The sequence below is a fragment of the Dermacentor albipictus genome, chromosome 2 (genome assembly GCF_038994185.2).
Source record: "Dermacentor albipictus isolate Rhodes 1998 colony chromosome 2, USDA_Dalb.pri_finalv2, whole genome shotgun sequence".
In the NCBI taxonomy this organism is placed as follows: Eukaryota; Metazoa; Arthropoda; class Arachnida; order Ixodida; family Ixodidae; genus Dermacentor; species Dermacentor albipictus.
In genome coordinates, this window is record NC_091822.1 from 205199593 (window position 1) to 205212664 (window position 13072).

The 13072-nt window shown below is 50.6% G+C and overlaps 2 protein-coding genes across 7 annotated transcripts in view; one reads left to right on the forward strand and one right to left on the reverse strand.

The window, feature by feature from the left end:
• LOC135903397 (RNA-binding protein Musashi homolog Rbp6-like) overlaps positions 1-13072 on the forward strand; it is a 1054134-nt gene that overhangs the window by 289394 nt on the left and 751668 nt on the right. The window lies entirely within an intron of this gene.
• The window catches only part of LOC135903398 (uncharacterized), a 267763-nt gene that overhangs the window by 208906 nt on the left and 45785 nt on the right, over positions 1-13072 (reverse strand). The gene's annotated exons all lie outside the window — the stretch shown is intronic.

Below are 13072 nucleotides of genomic sequence, written 5' to 3' on the forward strand. Positions count from 1 at the left end.
GTTGCTCATCAGAAGAAACTGATAATTCCGTATCAGGTCCCTCTACTGTTTATGGTCAAATAGATTTGAGCGATATCTTCTTTTGAGTGTATGCGCACTAGGTTCGAGTTTAGTATTTCACCGCTGTTTTTACTTTGAATAATAGAGCTCAGTAGGCGCCTGCCCTAAGTCGTGTGTCCTTAACGTTCCTGTTACGCCGCAAGACAAAATGAACGCAAGCTAAATATCCAAATCACGCCTTGCGAAGGCGTCTGGCGCTATGAGGCGATGGTGAAGGTGCTTTGTTTTCTGTACAGTGGTACAACCTCCCTTCTGGCGAGAAAGTGGTTTCACGGAGGGGGTGCACGTGGAATTGCAGAAGCAGCAATGCTTCTTGGAGCCAGTGCGCACGAGGGGAATGGGCTCCCCGGTAGGCTGTATCCACTGCTGCAAATTTGGCGGCCCTATAGCGATGCGAGAAGCTTCTGAATACTTTTCCGTCGATGCCTTGTGAGCCCGGCATGCTTCGAGGCACGGCTCAGTTTCGCGCAGGTGACGCTCATAAATTAGCGAATGGCCAGTGAAACGGAACACACTAATGGCGCATATCCCAGAGAGCTGAGCCAAGATGGCTCTCTCTACAAAACCCTAAGTACCAAACAGCGGCGCCAAGTGTCAGCCGATGCGAATACCCAGGCATTGCGGATAGAGTTTGTACGTGCTTCCCTCAAGCAAAGGTAGATCTTATTTAGAAGGCAAACATTTCCGGAAGGCTGCTTGAGCTAACTGCACTAAAGCTGGGAAATTCGTATGGTCAGTCCCGTGGTTTCTCAGCCAGCCGAGCAACTGTGGCTCAACGCCAGCTTGTCGGCTGCGTCCTGTCCGAGCACCAATAGCCGCTGGGGCATCGAAGGTCCCCGGGAAGGCACGCGACGTATGCCGTGTAGCAGTTTACCGATGGCACGCTTGCCAGAGCACCCCTGCAAACCTCACAGCACCGTGGTCTTCAGTGCAACCCTCTAGAGAGCAGCAATTTGGGTTAGCGATTACATCAGGTTTTGGCTTCTGCATAGAGCTTAAACACCTATGCAGGCTGGTCACGCTCAATGCAATCCGTTGGCCTTCGCGACTTCTCGATCGAGAAATGCTTACCCGCATCGAAAACTCGCGAGAACCAGCGCAGGCACACAAAGAGCCCCGTCGGCAAGTCTCGCGCTTCGTTTTTCCTATTGTGCGCTGCTCGCGAAGAACACGGTTTCACCATTGCAGTGTTTCATTAGTGGAGGCGTGCGATCTTAATTTCTGCGAACTTTCTAGAGATGGCCTGCTTCGTCTTTTCTTCGTAGGCGCAATCCGATACGAGCACAATTCAGCCTTGTAGAAACTTATAGAAACTTCGCGTCACGATACCTCAGAGCGGACAGCAACTCTCTATACTGACGCCATTTTCCGTGTTTTGGCTAGTAACTTAGGCCACATTGTCATTCACCTTCTGACGTGATGATCCACTGCCTATACGCTCTTTGGCTCCGCTATTATGGAACGACATGCTCCGCGTACGGCGGGAGGTTGTGGAAAGTGCCTCTACCTACAGGTAACATTACTTCTCTTCCAAAGTCAACCCACAAACTCTTCGCTCCCATCGTTCTAGCGTTGGATACGAGGTGATGGGTGTTGCGTAATAAAGCGTTGCGCGCCTAGGCCACTGACATCATTTGCTTTTTTAAAGCCCTTTCCGCTCTACGCAGCTTCCTTTTAATGAATTGGCCCATAAGAGGGCACCGATATCCTCCGTTTTCACTTCACATTACATTCTGTCGTATGTAACCTTCAAAACCACGAGCAAGCTTCATCACTTTTCTGCTCTCCTTAGCTTTCTTTTCATCAATTGGCCATAAACGGACACCGATATGCTCCGCTTTCACTTCAGATTACACTCTGTCGTATGCAACCTGCAAAGCCACGCGCAGGCATTGATCCCTTTCCGCTGTCCTTTGGTTTCTTTTCTTCAGTTGGCCCATAAGCGGACACCGACATTCTCTGCTTGCACTTCAGATTGCACTTTGTTGTGTGTAATCTGCAAAACGAGGAGCAAGCCTTCATCCCTTGGTGTTTAAAGATCATGATGAAAGATGGCAGTGCACTTGGAAACAACGGCGTAACACAAAAAACGAACACGAGCACTTTGTTGTTGATTCTGTTTACGTCGTTATTTCGAAGTGTGGTGCGATATTCCATCATGACTAACCAACTAGCCCACCAGTAAGTCTTAGGCAAGAAGGTTAAAGATAGATACAAAACGCATATGGAAACTGCAGCCGAATTCGCAACACTGCTGTCCCGCTGTGGGCGATTGCAAGCGTTTCGTTGTTCTTATTTTACTGTCGAACAACAGAAAGCGGAGACTGCCTTTGTGTTTGAGTTCTTAGGAGAATGGGGTGAGGAGGGGGGTCTGTTCTGTTGATGATTGGAAGCCAGGTCTTTGCACGCATGCGTTGTTGGCATCTCGAGCATTTTGTAGTTGCTTACATTGCTTATCAAAGATTCTGTCTGTTGACCAGATCGCGATGTCGTCTGCAAAGATCAAGAAGTATTGGCCTGTATGTGGAGCTTCGGCTCCGGGAGCTAGCCTCACTTTTGTGATCGGATTACGGATGCGACACAAGACACAGCATAACACGTCGTAGGTCTGCAGTTACGGGTGCGTGACATGTTTATCTCCTATCTACACGCGCGTTTTTGGATGAATCCCCACGTTTAGGCCGCATGCGTTTCGATGCACGTACTTGCTTTTATCACCTCACACGAAGTTAAAGCTTGGCACATAACCGCGGCACAACCAAAAACGTAGCGTTTAGGTTGTCCTGGAACCACTGCATGGCTTTATTCCGGCGGTCCGTGCGCTCGCGCAAGAACTTGGCGAAATCGGAGAAACGCTGACGAGCTTTTGTGGTGCCGTTGTTTCGAGCGAGCGACGCGTTAATTGCTCCTGGCTACGCTCGGACGTGCTGCTCTCTATCACAACTCAGAGCCGTGATTACTCCCGCAGGAGCGCTCCCGAGTGAGTGCGTGTACATCGCCTGCGCTTTCCTTTCTTCTTTTTTGCTACACCACCGTTGCAGCGCAGGCGCACTGTGTGCATCTATGCTCAGTGGGAGCGTCGTCGAAGCGACTGTTCGCGTCAGCCAATCACAGGCGGCTACCTCGGAGGAATTGCGACTGAGTGGCTCCGCAGCTAACTACGGTTGTGTACTACCATCGTGCGTCGCCATCATGGACGTTGTTGCGTGCGAGTGGTTGCGCGAATTGCTAGCAGCTCTCCTACTGCGCTGAACAGGTCTCACTGCCTGCAAAGCTGATCTCTCGGTATCTCGTGAGTGTTACACATGGCACGGAGTCTGTAATCCCATCAAAGGCGCTTTGTGCCGAAACCGGGTTTTGTGGCCATTTTAAGAAAGAATTCCTTTAGGCCCTGTTGTGGGCGACTTTCATGTGACCTTGAGCTAAAAGCCAGAGCCGTCATCTGGGCACTCAAAAGAGGACATCCGGGCAAGTTGCGAGAATTAAACGAGCTCACCCGGGCAACCAGTGAAGACCTCATTAGATACGCTAGTTACTTCCCAAACAAGTTGCAAAAACATTCTTTCCGAGTTCTTCTAAATGTTTGTTCACAATCTCACTAAAGCTGTGACTTCTGGTGCACTTCAGTTTTATTTGTCATTCCCAATAGCGGCGTTCAAAAGGCGGATACAGGGCACTATACACTTTATTGTCATCTTTTGGCGCTGAGACAGAGTTGCCGGTGCTCTTTTCAACGCCGCGGTCAGTGAGGTCCGCGGTGCGTCCGGCGCACCGCGGATAGCTGCTTGACCGAGACGAGAAACTTGCAGTGAGTTTCTGTCTGTGACAGGAAACTATTGCGTCCATATTGGACGAGTGCGCAGTACGGCACGGTGTGGTGTGCTGTGGTGGAGTGTGCCGTTGCTAACATGCACTGCACCCATTTTAAGATTGTGGCTTTAGTATAAACTCCAACCAATCTGCTTTGCTGGTAGCCATTTCATGCTTACATCTCGATTACGGGAGAGTGAGCGTTTTTTTCTGCACGTTGATTGGTCTCTCTACCATTGCCCTTGGAAACACGCAGATCTTGCGTTTTGCTTGTTTTTGTTTTTTTTTTCGTTGGGGCCGTTTTCCTCTTTGCTCGGCTGGCTCGGCGCAGCGAACGTTGCACGCTGCGTTTCCTGCGGTGTTGTGTTAGGGCTATGCCGTGCTGTAGCGCATACAACTACAGCTAGATAGCTTGAAGGTGGCTATGCGGTTTTTATGATACCACAAAGAAAGCGTGACGGCTTGCGTAAGGGGTGGTGGGTGCACAACATTGGCTGAAAGAACGTTGTTCCGACGAAGAACGGTGTTGTTTGTGGGGGAAGGCGCCTTTCTTACTGCTCGTACCAAATTAACCCCTAATGCGGAACTTTTTAAATTCTTCCGGCCTGCTCATCAGCGTTTTTTGCTGCGACAATTTGTACGTTGCATAAAAAAGGGATTGTCTTCGGTATAAAACTTCGTATAAGGTAGTGACACTCTCCTCCTCCGCCTTTACTCTTCCTTGTTTCTTCTGTCTATCGCGCTCCGTCCTCGACCGTGGCGCCACCTGCAACGCTTGAGCGTAGCAGACGACCTATCGCAGAGCGAATGCACGCATAGCAGGGCGGGGCGCTTTAGGCGTTCGCATTGGCTTTCTAGCTCCGAGTAACTTCGTGTACAGCATAGAATTTCTATTCGCAAGTTCCATGGCCTATAGGTGGCGGCCAAGGCGACTCAATATGGCGTCCACAAAGAGTTTAAGAACCCCCGAGCACATGTGCGTCCTTCACGTTAGTTCATATTGGGCCTAGCGCTTCAAGATGGCTCTACCTTTTTCGCAATCACTGTCGCTAAGTGACATGCTGCGCCGCATAGACGCCTCAGAAACGCGGATACGTTGCCTCATTGAAGGGGAAGAGGTCATTAACACCAAGAACATTATTTGTTGCGATGTGAAGGCCTACAGCGTATCGTCTGTCGCTGTGGAAGGGCTTTGCCTGGAGACATCACATGCCCCGCAGAAGCCGCACGAGCTGGAATTCATGTCCGGGTCAAGGAACGTCAGCTTGTTTTCTTATCTTCGTGCTAATCGCGACGGTCCTTCCTTTTACGCATTGCCGTATCGCGACAAAGAGTAATTTTACTCATATGTGATGTTTTCGAGCTCCTTTCACGGATTGAGTTGTTATGAGGCGATATTTATGTTCGACACTTAAAGGAAAGATGTCACTAAGGTTATCACAACTGCGATATTGCAGGCGTCATGTTTTGTGCGCCGCTATGTTAGCGCATGCAGATGTAAAGAAAGACATGCCGATTGTTTATTTTTTCGCTGGTACAGTTGTATTGTCGTTCGAGTAACGAGGAGTCACGGCAGAAGCTTGTTGCGCTCACGTCGTTAATTCGGTGCCTTTGTTTTATGCTCTACCAATCTTGTTTTCGGGGCCACTGTAGCCGCAAAGCTTGGCCGCGCGTTGGCGCACATGCGTTTCTGGCGGGACGATACAAAGGTGACTACACTGCGGGTTGCTGCCGGTGAAACACGGTCAAATATCACGCCCGTCTACGTACGTCGACTGTAGCATTGCTCTAGAGCTGCGGCAAAGTGCTACAAACATGCCAGTTTTCAAGTTAAATGCTCGTGTGTCCTCGTTGCGCTGGCCACAAGTGCAGAGCTCGAGCTCGGCCGCCTAGGGATGCAGCGAGAACGAAAACGTGCGTTTCTGGCGAAACCAGGCACCACGGCAGCCACGCGCTGCGAGTTGATGCAGGCGAAACCCGAGCAAATGCTTCCAACGCTCGCCCACGTACTATACATATACTCGGGATCAAAGCCACGCCGTTGTTCGCGCCGCTGCAATACACTGTCGCGAGCTCTGTCTTTCTAACTAACGCATCGATTCTCCGTATACAAACAAATAAAAGAATGCACATAAGGAAAGAACTTTCGTTTTTCTAACTCCGTGGCTCTAGGAAAACTCACTGCCGATGAAATGCGCACTGCACACTTTCATCTGTGGTGTGCCGGCCTTGCCACTTCTAAACTTGACAACCCATTCTTTCTTCTTTGCCGCATCTAAGACGAACCCATGGAGGCTCACTTCACATGCCAAAACTGTGGTGGTGCTTTGAGGCACGCAGCACAAGCAATTATTTTTGAATTTCGTCTTGCACAAACGATGCTCAAAAACAGATAATCGCGCCTACTGGCCGCCGCGAAGAAAGCAAGTAAATGCGTTACCGCCGCACCGCCTGCGGTTACTCCGATGCTCTTTGGAAAAAAATTCGCCGATGGCCGCGGAGTGGCGTGGCAGTCTATGGAACTTGCGAATACGACAGCGGTTGCGGGGAGACTGGATAAGCTTACGTTCAAGGTACGGTACAGTACGTTGATGCTATTTCTGAAAAATAAACACAATGCAAATATGTCAAACGGACAAACTACGCAGGGCATGCAGAAGCAGAGCGTGCAGAAGCAGAGCTGCATTAAACGCATGGCAGGGTCCAGGCGACATTACGGAAGCGGTCGACCGTCAAATCAACACTTTTGTGCCGGCCTCGGTACTTTGCGACTACGGCATTGCTCGAGGTCCTGGATTTGATCCCATCCGCGGCAGCCGCATTTCGACGGGGGCGAAATAGAAAACGCATGTGCATTTAGATTTTGGGACAGGTTAAAGGGCATCAATGTGTCAAAATTAATCCGGAGTCCGCCACTACGGCGTGCCTCATAATCCGATTGTGGTTTTGGCACGTACAGCCCCATAGTCCAATTCAAGTTTGATACTTTCGTCACGATCCCATGTGCCATGTGAGACAATGACAATGCTGAACCCTCTCAGAGGTTATGAAATATGGCTCACAACAACACCTCAAGCAAACACCTCTCTCAGTGTGTTCCGTGTACCCCACTGACGAACAGCAGAGGCGCACGCAAGGTAACGTTTAAGATCAACTCACTACTCTTGTCTTAGACTAAACGTTGAAGAAATTAAGCTTTCGCTGCCACCATCACCGATAATTATCGATAAAGCTTCGCTTACATCGATTCCCACAGTGCGTGGGATCTACATAATTTTTTTTTCAATGTATTTAAACGAGCGCTAACGTCATAGCATGACGTCTCCGAATGTATCGCGTGCGCTACAGTTAGGTACGCAACATTTGTCTCGCAACTTTCCTCGCATAGTCGTGCGAAGGATGTTGGTCTGAAGCTCTCCCTCCAAATTCGATGAATTCGTGTCTTTCTTCTTAACCCGTCGCGCTTACCGGATGGTACCGACAAGAGCTTCTCGCCTTTGCTGAAACTGTTTTGGCATCCGAAGGTGCAGCAGCTCACGGTGATGGAAAATGCCGTGATGCGACGTCGCACTTGGCACAAAACTTAGATCAAGGTGTTCGCGAACCAAAAGAACACGAAAAAGCAATGTCGCCAAGATGCGCTCCTCGCCAGTCGGTGCGCGCTCTTCAAGGGAAAATGGCGGTGGAGTGCGACTGTAAACGACCAAAGCCGGCACGAGGTCCCACGTGATGCCATTAGGCCAATAGCAACGCGGCGTCGGCCAGAGCACGACCAGGTTACGCCTACGCTCGCCGCAGGAACGGGCGCCTGAGAGCTGCGCTCTAAAAGCACACCTACACTGCAAGCACCTTCATCAAGTCCGTTGCAGTCCCAATGCTTTCTCCGCGTGCTTCTGTTCAAATGTATTAATACGATGCCGCCTGCCCTAGTCCTGAAGTCGCGGTAATTTGGAGAGTTTGAAATTGTCTATATGCACTTTCCACAATTGTCCAAAGTACGTTACCTACTCACTTGTTCACAAAATATGGTCGTTCCACGTCTCATTCCTTGTAGGTTCCCTTTCTAATCGATGCGTAGCACGACACGATTAAAAGAAGGCAAAAAGAAAAATTCGGCAGAGACACTAAAGACTGCTTACGTGTGGGAAGGCGAAAGCATTATAGTCCCTTTGTTCAAATGTATTTTTTTTTTTTCGTATGTTCCTTGTCCGCGCAAGCTGTCGCCTGCGTTCTAACGGCGCCTCTGTATGGCAAAATGAAAACAGCGCCTGAACGCGCTCGCTTGCCCGCGAAGAATTTATACCTCAAAAGATTGCTCAGCGCCGTTGAATTGTAAATTATTATGCTTTTTATTTAATACACTCAGTTTATACATTCATGACGTGGCGCCACCTGCTGCCCATTGGCTGCGCCGTCACGTGCCCGCCGTCTAGGCCACACGTCTATAGTCAGCCCGTTGGCTGCGACGTGATGTGTGCAGTGACGCACGCACTGGGTATACCTTTTAGTCAGCCAGTACCCTGGAGCCGCGGTGGCGTGGGGAACAGCGTGCTCGTCAAGGCGTTGGCTCATCTCACGCCCCGGAGGCCCGGGTTCGAACACCACCCACACCAAAATTGTGAAAATGTTAAGGCGGATGCCTTAAGTGGCTCGCTGCATTGGTTTGTACCTAAAAAAAGAAGCGGCGTCAAGTCGTATGGAACAAAAATTATCATCATCAGCAATCGCTCATACCTCCGTAAGCAAGCAAAGATGCAATGGCTCATACTCTTGTAAGGAATGGCTCATACCCGCTTAAGGCACAGGCGCTGCAAGCGCTCAGCAAAGTGAAGCGAGCAGCACATGCATTCGTTGAAATCATCCACACAACACACAGAACAGCATACGTTTCAATAAAGAACAAGCTCAAAACAAGCATCCGAACCATCGATAAAGCAATGCATACCCCCCTCGGAAGTACGCTACGGCCGAGGATGCTCGCCAAGCGAGAAACGGGGTGCGAAGCGCCGGGAGCAAGGCGTTCCAGCGCGAGTGCTGGTTTCCCCTGCCGAGAGGATGCAACGCAAGCTGGAAGAGAAACGTCGTTGGCGCGAACCTGACCCCGCCCGCTATACGAGCGCGCGAAGCCTCAGCTAAGCGAGTGAAGCGTTACGTACAAGCGATTGCAAGTTAGCCTCCTCCCTAGCCATGCTTTTCATCCTCAACTCGTTCGCCGAGAGGTCGGGGCTAAGCTCCGCCTTTACTGGTTCTGCGTCACGATGCGACGTCACATCGTCCACTGCCGGTTGTATTGCAGCGCGCCCCCGCCCCGCGCGAAACGTCTCCGCTAGCGGCTTGGCCGTCAACCCCAAGCGAGAGCGATCCAAGCAGCGTGCGTTGCGAGCATTCTGTCGTAGCGCCGAACGTGCCTGGTATTCCGGCAATCACACACTAGCAGAACGTTCCGACGGAACGGCGAAGGCATAAACTCAAGCTGATGAAGGAACGTTAGCGTAGACGTACGTGAGCTGCCTGATCGGTCTCCACGTTCCAGCCACCCGTTGGCGCAGAGCTTAACCAGCCAAAGAAAGCGCTAATATTGCTCTAACCAAGTGTAAAACATTTTAAACATTTACAGAAACAACTTGTTAACGATTACACTCCTGCGAAAAATTTACACCAGCAGCAAAGAATAGATTTCTTTACTGCTGCTGTGTGTGGTTGAGCTCTCTGCCACCAGATGGCTGCACCGTGCAGACCATTCACATTTGCGCTTCTGTTCATCCCCTGATACGACTCGCAAGGGGACACGGCCAGGCCCTGTCCCCTTGCGCTTCCGTTTACCCTAATACCGGACTCGCGAAACGCTAGTGGGTTAGTAATCTTCCGGTGTAAAGTGACGGCCGCAATCGCGCAAATCCTGGCGCCCATCGAATAGCGGCTGTCCAATGTGCTGCAGCCAGTCTGCTCGTCTACTGGTTTGCAGAAGGACACGATGTCGCAGCTTGATATATTGCCAGTCGCTACGTTTGCAGTCCACAACGCAACAAAGTCGAGTCGAATCATAGCGCTCGCGAAAAGACAGGCCGACACTGACTGCGGAGCTCTCGTCAAAAACGGAGCACGTTGTATAAGATTTGGAGCCGGGCTTGTAGGACGATCGGAGGAACTTGGGGCGACAGGACAAGGCTAACAGAGTTTATTTACAGTATTTACATTTTAAACATGGGATACATTTACACAGTCTAGCGTGACTCCCAAATGGAGCCCGCAAGACGAAGCACACAGCTCACGAATACATTGAAGAGCACAGAGCACGACGACGAGCACACTCTAGCAGCCGACAACAGCCGCTTATAAAGACTTCGTGTTCGCTAGATCCCTGGTAAGGCAAAACGTTCGACGACATCGTAAACAAGCCGCCTCTCTACGGGACGTTTTACACACACACACTCAAACACAGGTTTCAGCGCCCCCTCCGAGGGCCGACGACCTTTGCAGCACTCGGAATTGACCTTCGGAACGCGGCTGTCCTGTTGTCCATTGTCCTGCGTCCCCGTAGCCAGGTGGTCACGCCCGACCCCAGCCGGCGCCTCTAAGTTCCAAAGTCTACCTAGCACAGTGGCCTCCGCCGCTGCCCATCGTCTGGCGTCTTCAAAGGCCCGTGAAAAGGCGCCGCAAGGCATCTCCTTCCAGGAAATCCCCCTGCTTCAGTCCAACCGTGAAGGCGTTGGTGATTTCACTAACAATAGCTGATCCCGTTTAGTCATGCGGCGTCGAGGGATTGTTGACGCGGCACCTCGCGGTCTGTACGAGATGAGTCACCGCAGCAGGTACTGAAGGCTTCCATGGTATATTCGGGGAAGTTCGCCACGCCCGCAGCTGGCTGCGAAAACTTGCATGTTGCCACCTCGGCAGGCCATTCCTAACAGTTGTAACACAAGCAGACGACACTTGCTGTGTGCCGGAAGTGCTTAAGTGTACTGAAAAATTTTTCTTGTGCATTCTATTTGTTACTTTCTTTTTATAAAAGCAAATTAACTAATATTCCAACTATTATAAACATCATTTGTTTACCACAAAGTTGGAAAAATTATCGATCACGCGCCCTGGCCAGCCAATCGGATAGCTTGACCCACTGACGTCAACTGGGCGATTTCGGTCATATATATGGGTAGGGGCGGCTTAAAATTCCGCCGAGCAGTGTGCTGCGATCGGCAGCGATGTGCATTTTTAAAACCTTATAATAAATTACACGCTTTACGCGGAGCACTTAGATGTGTCAATTAATAATCAGAAGGACCTACTCCAACGACCCAGTTCGTATGTAAAAAATGGTCAAAATCGTTTCAGGGTCCCTTTAATGCATTGCCAAGTGTGCAGCAGGCAATCGCCTTCATGTGTTACAGGAGTGTAATATGCTGCCGAACCTTCATTTCCAAGGGCATTAATTTACGGGAACCTCCTCGAGAAATTTGAGCTCAATCCAAACATTTCTTGTCGTGTTTTCACTCTTTGCGTCGTCGTCCAATTTTGGTTTCATCATTCGGTCAAGCCGCGGACTATATATCCTATGCGACGGGTTTTCGCATAACGAGGCGCATAATGATTTCGCATTACTAAATGCAATCAGGATGACGGAACGGATGGGCTATAGTTCAGAGTGTACTATTTACGTGAACGACATCAGCAGCTGACTAACATGTGATGCACGCTTCACAGCGGACAGCAAGAGTAGTTCGTTCAAGCGCCGTCCACTTGTATTGGCCTTCCACTCTGCGTTTTAACAAGTGCCACGTAGCGCCTCACTGTCTCTTGTCCTTGCCCGGCAACGGCACTTAAGGTTGGCGCAATTGCCAATGACCTTGCGTTCGTCTGCTTCCATTGATTCATTTTCTTTGCCCGTTGTGGCTGCTTCGACTCAATGAAGCGGCCACCAATAGATGCGACGCTCTGCTCGATCCAATTGTGCGCCCTCGCGTCGCTGGCCCTTCGTTTATTTCGTTCTGTTTTTTTTTCTATTCCGCGTTTCCATCTTCTCGTTGTCTGCTGCGTGGCTCCCCCTTGTTTCTATTCTAAATTTTAGCTTTAATTCTGTGCTGCGTTCTCGTTCGACCCATACGTTCTGCGGGGTTCTCACCCGTGCTCTTGGGACAAAGGGACGACAACACAGTAGTAGCGCAGACATTTACAAGGGCATTTATTGCACCTCTCATAGACTAATGCCTGCTAGCCGAGTTGCTATCCACGAAACATGCCGATGAGTGCGCGACGAATTGTGGAAGTCCGACTCACCGCGACCGGATAACCAGCGCATATGTTCGCCCCATGCTGGACACCAACGCCTGGTCGTTCGCGCGTGCGGTCACGCGAACGGTAGCGCGTTCGAACGATCCGTGTTCGTCTATTCCGGGGTAGGCCTCGCGAGATGGTCTCGCGGAAACACGGATCGACGCCCGCGCAGAACGTCCGCGCCGCTTGCCGAACAGCAGTCAAAGAGCTTCTCCTTTTTGCGCCCAAGCAACCCCGACGTTAGGTGGCGTTAGCAGAGCAACACTCGCGCCATCTCTCGTACTACCCTGCAAGCATACCGACCGCTGAGTAAAGCCAAGCGGCGAAGCCGGATTACAGGAGACGGGAGCTATGCGAGAAAACAACATATCAGGGGACGCGTGAGAGTCGCGCATCCCCACAGGTGTCATCAAAGAGTATTTCATCACTGTCTCAACCCCACTCCCTCCCCCAAAAATTCAAGCTGTGAATGTGGCTAGAGAGCGAAGCTGTACATAACGAATGATTATCCATTCCGACGTAGCTTGAAATTATTCACTAGGTGACATTCACGTGCGCTTTACCTGATTATTAGCCTTAGATGTTTCGACGGATGGCGACTTCGCTTGCGCCGCTACTTTATGCACCTACAAAGAGAGAAGAGAAACGCACTTAACGACGGTTTCGCAGTGCCTCGTATGCTCGATGCTCTTCAGCAGTCCTCGCTATACGTGGCCTTCCCACAGCAATGTCGCAACACAAATCACTTGCTACGTGGGTTCTTCTTTCACATACGAAAGTGTAGTTACGTCACTCCCGTCTTCGTGTGCTAGAGTTGCCGCTTCCTGGCTGTAGCAGCTTATGCAGCCGTAATCTAAACCGGGAAGCGCTTGTGGCGAACGCTATGCACGAAGGCGAGTTATCTGGTTCTTTTGTCTCCCTCGCCCCGCGC